Consider the following 8,899-nt stretch of genomic DNA (forward strand, 5'->3'; position numbering starts at 1 on the left):
TCACATGTGGTATCATCTGAGCTATTGAAGTGTAATTGCAAGAACGATCTGAGTGAGATTAAATCATCGATAACCGCATTAAACGATATTATAGTTTCTCATCTATTTAACAAAGCACGCCCTTCTGATATGCTGCGAAGTCCTATTACTGAAGTTCCGATTCTAGATCCGCCCGATAGTCCTTCTGTCTTATTGGATGAAATTGAAAAACAAAAAAACACGGAAACTGAAAATACTCACACCGAAACAACTCCAACCTTTATGTCTCGCCGGGCAAAAAGGATGCACATGCGTGCTGTGAAAAGACTTGCTAAAAGAAAGAGGGAAGCGAAGATCATTAAATCAACTTCAATCCTAGAAATTGCAGATGAGGAGCATATCAACTTGGAGGAGTTGTCGAAAGAGAGCCAGTATGCCCTTGCATCTGCTACTGAAGTAGAAGTGGAAAAAGGAGGAGGAGATTTAGGCACCCCTTCACTACTGAATGATGACGTACAGGTAATTCGTAGAATTTCGCAGAAAAGTGTCGCAAGCGGCTGGCGCAGAGTGTCCGCGTGCGATTGTCTGCGCCAGGCACGTGCGCCAAAACCGATTTCCGCGCACAGCGTATTCATGGATTTTAGGCACCCAAACCAGCCGTGGCGCAGAGTATCGCAGCGACCCTGCAGCAGCGCCAGTAACGCCCCCAAGAACGCCCTTGTGCAAGGAAAAGCCATCAAAATCGCTAAATCATCGCAAAGGGCTGCGCTAACCCTGGACCAGTCTTACAGGGCTGCCAAACAAGGAACGCAAAGCGGGTAACGTGCATATCAGGGGTACGCGTGAAGTTATACACGCGATTAGCCAGGGTACGTGTATTACAGGGGTACGCGTGAAGTTTAACACGCGATTAGCCAGGGCACGTGTATCACAGGGGTACGCAGGAATTATCACACGCGATTTGGCTGGGTACGTGTATTACAGGGGTACACGGGAAGTTCTACACGCGATTCGGCTGGGTACGTGTATTACAGGGGTGCGCGGGAATTCTCACATGCGATTTGGCCAGGTACGTGTATTACAGGGGTGCGCGGGAATTATCACACGCGATTTGGCTTGGTACGTGTATTACAGGGGTGCGTGGGAAGTACTACACGCGATTGGCCAGGGTATGTGTATTACAGGGGTACGTGGGAATTATCACACGCGATTTGGCTGGGTACGTGTATTACAGGGGTACACGGGTAGTTCTACACACGATTCGGCTGGGTACGTGTATAACAGGGGTGCGCGGGAATTCTCACATGCGATTTGGCCAGGTACGTGTATTACAGGGGTGTGCGGGAATTATCACACGCAATTAGGCTGGGTGGGTCCTCACAGGTGTTCCCTGTACACCCTCCACGGCCCCTGCAGGCAGCCCACAAAACAGGGGACTACCCTGCACACCTGCTCATGTCCCCCTGCACCCCCACCCCCCAGCAGTGCAGGGGCACCCTCCACCAGGCCCCCACCCATGTCCCCTATCACCCCCACCCCCCCGCCACCAGGGGCACCCTCCACCAGGCCCCCACTCATGTCTCCCACCACCCCCACCCCCCGCCACCAGGGGCAGCCTCCACCAGGCCCCCACCCATGTCTCCCACCACCCCCACCCCCCACTATCCAGGGGCACCCTTCACCAGGCCCCCACTCATGTCCCCTATCACCCCCACCCCCCCGCCACCAGGGGCACCCTCCACCAGGCCCCCACTCATGTCTCCCACCACCCCCACCCCCCCAGTCACCAGGGGCACCCTCCACCAGGCCCCCACTCATGTCTCCCACCACCCCCACCCCCCACCATCCAGCGGCACCCTCCACCAGGCCCCCACTCATGTCTCCCACCACCCCCACCCCCCCAGTCACCAGGGGCAGCCTCCACCAGGCCCCCACCCATGTCTCCCACCACCCCCACCCCCCAGCAGTGCAGGGGCACCCTCCACCAGGCCCCCACTCATGTCCCCTATCACCCCCACCCCCCCGCCACCAGGGGCACCCTCCACCAGGCCCCCACTCATGTCTCCCACCACCCCCACCCCCCCAGTCACCAGGGGCAGCCTCCACCAGGCCCCCACCCATGTCTCCCACCACCCCCACCCCCCAGCAGTGCAGGGGCACCCTCCACCAGGCCCCCACTCATGTCCCCTATCACCCCCACCCCCCCGCCACCAGGGGCACCCTCCACCAGGCCCCCACTCATGTCTCCCACCACCCCCACCCCCCCGCCACCAGGAGCACCCTCCACCAGGCCCCCACTCATGTCTCCCACCACCCCCACCCCCCACCATCCAGGGGCAGCCTCCACCAGGCCCCCACCCATGTCTCCCACCACCCCCACCCCCCACCATCCAGGGGCGCCCTCCACCAGGCCCCCACTCATGTCTCCCACCACCCCCACCCCCCCCAGTCACCAGGGGCACCCTCCACCAGGCCCCCACTCATGTCTCCCACCCCCCCCACCCCCCACCATCCAGGGGCACCCTCCACCAGGCCCCCACTCATGTCCCCCACCACCCCCACCCCCCAGCAGTGCAGGGGCACCCTCCACCAGGCCCCCACTCATGTCCCCTATCACCCCCACCCCCCCGCCACCAGGGGCACCCTCCACCAGGCCCCCACTCATGTCTCCCACCACCCCCACCCCCCCCCAGTCACCAGGGGCAGCCTTCACCAGGCCCCCACCCATGTCTCCCACCACCCCCACCCCCCACCATCCAGGGGCACCCTCCACCAGGCCCCCACTCATGTCTCCCACCACCCCCACCCCCCCGCCACCAGGGGCACCCTCCACCAGGCCCCCACTCATGTCTCCCACCACCCCCACCATCCTGGGGCAGCCTCCACCAGGCCCCCACCCATGTCTCCCACCACCCCCACCCCCCACCATCCAGGGGCACCCGGCACCAGGCCCCCACCCATGTCCCCTATCACCCCCACCCCCCAGCAGTGCAGGGGCACCCTCCACCAGGCCCCCACTCATGTCTCCCACCACCCCCACCCCCCAGCAGTGCAGGGGCAGCCTCCACCAGGCCCCCACCCATGTCTCCCACCACCCCCACCCCCAGTCACCAGGGGCACCCTCCACCAGGCCCCCACCCATGTCTCCCACCACCCCCACCCCCCAGCAGTGCAGGGGCACCCTCCACCAGGCCCCCACTCATGTCCCCTATCACCCCCACCCCCCCGCCACCAGGGGCACCCTCCACCAGGCCCCCACCCATGTCTCCCACCACCCCCACCCCCAGTCACCAGGGGCACCCTCCACCAGGCCCCCACCCATGTCCCCTATCACCCCCACCCCCCAGCAGTGCAGGGGCACCCTCCACCAGGCCCCCACCCATGTCTCCCACCACCCCCACCCCCCAGCAGTACAGGGGCAGCCTCCACCAGGCCCCCACCCATGTCTCCCACCACCCCCACCCCCAGTCACCAGGGGCACCCTCCACCAGGCCCCCACCCATGTCTCCCACCACCCCCACCCCCCGCCACCAGGGGCAGCCTCCACCAGGCCCCCACCCATGTCTCCCACCACCCCCACCCCCCACCATCCAGGGGCACTCTCCACCAGGTCCCCACTCATGTCTCCCACCACCCCCACCCCCCCACCATCCAGGGGCAGCCTCCACCAGGCCCCCACCCATGTCTCCCACCACCCCCACCCCCCCGCCACCAGGGGCACCCTCCACCAGGCCCCCACTCATGTCTCCCACCACCCCCACCCCCCAGCAGTGCAGGGGCACCCTCCACCAGGCCCCCACTCATGTCTCCCACCACCCCCACCCCCCCGCCACCAGGGGCACCTTCCACCAGGCCCCCACTCATGTCCCCTATCACCCCCACCCCCCCGCCACCAGGGGCACCCTCCACCAGGCCCCCACTCATGTCTCCCACCACCCCCACCCCCCACCATCCAGGGGCACCCTCCACCAGGCCCCCACTCATGTCTCCCACCACCCCCACCCCCCCAGTCACCAGGGGCACCCTCCACCAGGCCCCCACTCATGTCTCCCACCACCCCCACCCCCCACCATCCAGGGGCACCCTCCACCAGGCCCCCACTCATGTCTCCCACCACCCCCACCCCCCCAGTCACCAGGGGCAGCCTCCACCAGGCCCCCACCCATGTCTCCCACCACCCCCACCCCCCAGCAGTGCAGGGGCATCCTCCACCAGGCCCCCACTCATGTCCCCTATCACCCCCACCCCCCCCGCCACCAGGGGCACCCTCCACCAGGCCCCCACTCATGTCTCCCACCACCCCCACCCCCCCAGTCACCAGGGGCAGCCTCCACCAGGCCCCCACCCATGTCTCCCACCACCCCCACCCCCCAGCAGTGCAGGGGCACCCTCCACCAGGCCCCCACCCATGTCCCCTATCACCCCCACCCCCCCGCCACCAGGGGCACCCTCCACCAGGCCCCCACTCATGTCTCCCACCACCCCCACACCCCCGCTACCAGGGGCACCCTCCACCAGGCCCCCACTCATGTCTCCCACCACCCCCACCCCCCACCATCCAGGGGCAGCCTCCACCAGGCCCCCACCCATCCCCACCCCCCACCATCCAGGGGCACCCTCCACCAGGCCCCCACTCATGTCTCCCACCACCCCCACCCCCCCAGTCACCAGGGGCACCCTCCACCAGGCCCCCACTCATGTCTCCCACCACCCCCACCCCCCACCATCCAGGGGCACCCTCCACCAGGCCCCCACACATGTCTCCCACCACCCCCACCCCCCCAGTCACCAGGGGCAGCCTCCACCAGGCCCCCACCCATGTCTCCCACCACCCCCACCCCCCAGCAGTGCAGGGGCACCCTCCACCAGGCCCCCACTCATGTCCCCGATCACCCCCACCCCCCGCCACCAGGCCCCCACTCATGTCTATCACCACCCTCACCCCCCCAGTCACCAGGGGCAGCCTCCACCAGGCCCCCATCCATGTCTCCCACCACCCCCACCCCCCAGCAGTGCAGGGGCACCCTCCACCAGGCCCCCACTCATGTCCCCTATCACCCCCACCCCCCCGCCACCAGGGGCACCTTCCACCAGGCCCCCACTCATGTCTCCCACCACCCCCACCCCCCCCCCCAGTCACCAGGGGCAGCCTCCACCAGGCCCCCACCCATGTCTCCCACCACCCCCACCCCCCACCATCCAGGGGCACCCTCCACCAGGCCCCCACTCATGTCTCCCACCACCCCCACCCCCACAGTCACCAGGGGCACCCTCCACCAGGCCCCCACTCATGTCTCCCACCACCCCCACCCCCCACCATCCAGGGGCACCCTCCACCAGGCCCCCACTCATGTCTCCCACCACCCCCACCCCCCCAGTCACCAGGGGCAGCCTCCACCAGGCCCCCACCCATGTCTCCCACCACCCCCACCCCCCAGCAGTGCAGGGGCACCCTCCACCAGGCCCCCACTCATGTCCCCTATCACCCCCACCCCCCCGCCACCAGGGGCACCCTCCACCAGGCCCCCACTCATGTCTCCCACCACCCCCACCCCCCCAGTCACCAGGGGCACCCTCCACCAGGCCCCCACCCATGTCTCCCACCACCCCCACCCCCCACCATCCAGGGGCACCCTCCACCAGGCCCCCACTCATGTCTCCCACCACCCCCACCCCCCCAGTCACCAGGGGCACCCTCCACCAGGCCCCCACTCATGTCTCCCACCACCCCCACCCCCAGTCACCAGGGGCACCCTCCACCAGGCCCCCACCCATGTCCCCTATCACCCCCACCCCCCCGCCACCAGGGGCACCCTCCACCAGGCCCCCACTCATGTCTCCCACCACCCCCACCCCCCCAGTCACCAGGGGCACCCTCCACCAGGCCCCCACCCATGTCTCCCACCACCCCCACCCCCCACCATCCAGGGGCACCCTCCACCAGGCCCCCACTCATGTCTCCCACCACCCCCACCCCCCCAGTCACCAGGGGCACCCTCCACCAGGCCCCCACTCATGTCTCCCACCACCCCCACCCCCAGTCACCAGGGGCACCCTCCACCAGGCCCCCACCCATGTCCCCTATCACCCCCACCCCCCGCCACCAGGGGCACCCTCCACCAGGCCCCCACTCATGTCTCCCACCACCCCCACCCCCCCGCCACCAGGGGCACCCTCCACCAGGACACCAACTTCCCTGGCACTGAAGCTGGTGCCCTTCTGCCTCCTTGGCCGGGGGTTGCCACTGGTGCCAGATGTTGTAGTGCCCGACATGGCAACCCCAGAGGCAGGAGTGGGTGGGCAACTGGGTCCTGGGGCTGGGCTGTGGGGCGACGGAAAAGCAGTCGGGAGCCTTTGGTTCCAGCAGGGGTGGTCACAGCAACAGCACCCCTGGCTGATGTGCAGGCAGCAAATGGCAGGGCACGTGGGCAGCAGGCAGTCAGGCAGCAGCAGATGGCAGGTGGGAGCGTGCCCAGGGCTCTGGGGGGCAGTAATTTGGCCTCCTGGGCAGGTGCGTGGTCTTTCGTGTGTGAACGCCTGGACAGCTTGATACGTAGTGAGTGATTCTGCACGTGAAAATCCCACACGTCTGCGTGTAAATCGATGAAAGGCCCTTAGCGCGTAAACGCGTAAGCGCGTCAATGAAGTCACGTGCACGCGTAGGAAAAAGTTGCGTGACACGTCCGAGTGTCAAAGCGTGTTATTGGTGGAAATAGCCCTACACGCAGAAGTGTCAAAGCGTGTAATTGGTGCAAATGGACCTACACGCAGAAGTGTCAAAGCGTGTAATTGGTGCAAATGGACCTACACGCAGAAGTGTCAAAGCGTGTAATTGGTGCAAATGGACCTACACGCAGAAGTGACAAAGCGTGTAATTGGTGGGAATGGGCCTAGCACGTACACGCCGCGTAAGTGACGCTGTACGTGTGGGCCTGCATATAAGGTACGTGTAGAACACCAATTCCTTGTACTGCTTTTCGTGGAGAGCGAGTGGGTGAATTCTGTACTTCTTGTCATTTCACACGCGATTTACTTCACGGCGTTTCAAGTTCGTACTCCCTGTTACCTCTGACAGCTTTTACTATTTTTTCTCTTGTACTGGTTTACCTGGGCCTGTTCCCTCAAACAGTGTTCCCTTCTACTGTTGTCCTGTCTCCTCAGACAGCGTACATATCTTCTTTTGGCGGGGGTGTTGCCAACCAAACGCGCTCATTTTTCACGGACTTTTACCTGGCAGACGGTGAATCACGCACGTATCTAACATCTGTGCTTGCCCCGTGTGTAGCCTACCCCTTCAGAGGTCATTCTAGGCTGCGTGTGACATGCATACGTTCATTCTTGTGTTACTGGGTGCCACAGCGTAGTGCAGGTTTTTCTTTCTGCACACGTGGTCTAGGAGGGGTTGCGTGCACGTCATCTCCCTTTTTTGGGCCTCCTGTGCGTTGCGTGACCCGTCATCTTTCCCCAGGGGTTACATTCAGCCTTGCTAGAGCACTAGGGTACAGTTACCATCTGGTACCCAACCCCTTTGACCCCCAATTGCCCAGGACAATAGTCTACATCCACTCCCATACGCACATTAACATCAGTGCCATGGCTGGGAGGAGAGGATTCCGTAAGGGTGGCAAAGGTGGAAGAGCCACAAGTGGTGGCCGTGGTGGATCCGGTAGGGGACGTGGTCGTAACTTGCAGGGTGAGCCTGTCCCCCCATGTGTGGAGGACCAGTCACGGGCACCCATAATCCCCCCCCCTCCCCCCCTCCCGTTGAGGCTGATGTGGCTGACACCATCCATGCTCAGCCCTTGTTGGACCAGCCCATTGTGGCACCAGACCTGGCTGACTCCATGGCTGACTTCCAGGTCAGCAGGGCTACGACACGTGCGCTGGTGCACGTTGATGCCATCATGCCACGTGGATCTGGGGCAGCAAGGTCATCTGCTGCACCAAGGAGGCAGGGCGGAGAGGCTGCAGGGGCAGCTGCGGCTCCATCCACCCCAGCCCTCACACACCCGGCCAGGACAGTGTCGGTCCTAGTCCATGCTGCTGACATTCCCCCTGACACCATCACACTAGAGCCAATGCCTGCACCAACTCCCATGCTGAGTGTGCAATCCCACACTCCTGATACAGAGTCCACCAGGGCTCCTGCCCCTAGTGTCCAGAGCGGCGCAGGACACTCAGGATCACCACCACCTTCCAAGCGGAAGAGGAAGAGTGCTCGTCCGGCACAGGCTGATGCCCCAGACACGGCTACACAGTCCGGCCCGTCCAGGAAGCCCAGCTTCACGGATGACGAACTGAATGCACTTGTCGAGTATGTGTCCGGACATGACAACGAGATGGTCATTGTTGCAGGATCCAAGACCACACCTGCACAACGCCAGGCACACTGGCAGACCGTTGCGGACATCGTAAGTGCCCTTGGAATCGTGAGGCGCACAGCCAATGATTGCTATAAGCGCTGGAATGACCTGAAGCGCAGGGCAAAGAGTAAGCTGGCCTCAAGTCATGCCGCAACTCTAGTGACTGGAGGTGGGTCTCCAGTAGTAGACATGGAACTCACTCCACATGAGTCAGTCGCTGGGACCTACGTCACGGAGGAACAGATCCAAGGCGTGGGAGATCTGGCTGATTACGAGGCATTGTCCGGTGAGTGCACATGCATGTGTGTGTCATCCATGTGCATGGTGTGTGTGTGAGGGCTTCTGTTTGTGTGCCAGGTGAGAGTGTGTGCGCCTGAGTCGTATGGGTCAGCCATGTGCTTCATGCAATACTTCCTGCGCAGCTGCATTTGGCCATAGCAGTATCCCTTCTGCCAACAGTAGACATCTAGCCCAACTGCACGCCAGTTGCCCTTGAAGTGTCACCTTGCCACAACATTGTTGCTTATTTTTCACTGTTCATTCAGTCAGTTTGTTTG

The sequence above is a fragment of the Ambystoma mexicanum genome, chromosome 12 (assembly GCF_040938575.1).
Source record: "Ambystoma mexicanum isolate Mex_15411 chromosome 12, UKY_AmexF1_1, whole genome shotgun sequence".
Taxonomy (NCBI): Eukaryota; Metazoa; Chordata; class Amphibia; order Caudata; family Ambystomatidae; genus Ambystoma; species Ambystoma mexicanum.